A 1,540-nucleotide genomic window follows, 5' to 3' on the forward strand; every position below is an offset into this window, starting at 1 on the left:
TTTTTTTTTTTTTTTTTTTTTTTTTTTTTTTTCATTGGAAGTATTATATTGATTGAAATTAGAGTTTGGAAAGGTTACAAATCACAAGATAAAAGAGGAGAATAAAATTACAGAGACACAATGATCTTTCCATAACCTACAACTAGGAAGAGGAAAGGATTTTACCTATACATTGTTTAAACCAAAAACATCTCGTCTCGAGACTGATTGAACTCTCGAAAAACAATAGAAACTTCCCGCATACCAATTGGTGTTCACGGTCTTCAACACAAATGGCTATAACAAGAGAATGGAACTTGGCTTTCTCCACATAAGATGCATCTTTATCTATAAGTGCTTTGTCAAGGGTCTCCCGGAATGGAATGTAACCGTAAGAAAATCTAGACCTACTTAGAACCTTTCAACGCCACAGAGAACAAGTAATTAAGCTAGGACAAGCCTTAATTCTAAATGTTCTAAACCAAGCACTAACCAAAGCTCAATCCCCTAATTAACAAAGAAATATAGTCCAGGATGAGAAATTTAGCCCAAACAAGGGAAACTACAGCCCATAAAGGGAATCTACATAACCTGAGCAACTGATGATACCAGATCTTAAGCGGTTACAATCTGATCAGAGCAAACAGGGAATCTAAGGTGGAAGACAGTAGAAACGAACAATGTACCGAGAAAAATGAAGAGTCGAGATCCAATGATGCAAAGGTTTGCTGAAGAAGGAAGAGGGAAGAGCCGTCGTGAGAAGAAAACGGGAGCCTCCAAAATAGCGTATACTCAACAAGGAGAATCAGCCCAGCGATATTCCCCTCCGTGAATCGCGACCCCAAACAGCACCCCGAGTAAACCAGCAACGATCAGATCCTATGAATCTGGGACCAAAACACAACCTTGCTAGATCTGAAGCTCCACATCTTCCGATCCAGTTCGCCAAAAACCTCTACGCTTCCACACCCGCATGAAAGCAAGAAACTAAAAGAGGTGACCGACGCCGGTGCTGTGTGAGCCGCCATGCGCCGGTCAAAGGCTTAACGGAGGCTTTTGGATTAAGGAAGCGGCGAGAGAGAAAAGAGAGAGAAAGTAGGGCGAACCGTGAGGATTACCAACTCAGCTATTATTTCCGGTTTGAAGCGCTATTTTGTATTAAAAAGATCATTTATTTTGTCAATTACGTGTGTAAAATCATTTGCTTGAATGGCTGTACTCTGAAATGTTACTTATTTTACCTTGAAGTCGAATGTTACTGCACCGCCCCAAAAAAAAAAAAAGAAAAGAAAGAATAATAATAATAATAATAATAATAATAATTTTGATGGACATGTAAACAAAAGTAAGATTTATTGGGCCTTTCTATGTACTTTTAGCCTTTTTTTAGGTTTAGGACATTACAAAACGTACGACGAGATTATCAACTTAGAACCAATGAGAATCAAACACGTATACATATACGCGTGTGGTCTTGACCTCGTCTTGTTTCTTTGATAAATAACCGCCTCCACATAATATTGTTGCCTAATAGCTTTTTTTTTTTTTTTTTTTTTTTTTT

The sequence above is a fragment of the Camelina sativa genome, chromosome 18, assembly GCF_000633955.1.
Source record: "Camelina sativa cultivar DH55 chromosome 18, Cs, whole genome shotgun sequence".
Taxonomy (NCBI): domain Eukaryota; kingdom Viridiplantae; phylum Streptophyta; class Magnoliopsida; order Brassicales; family Brassicaceae; genus Camelina; species Camelina sativa.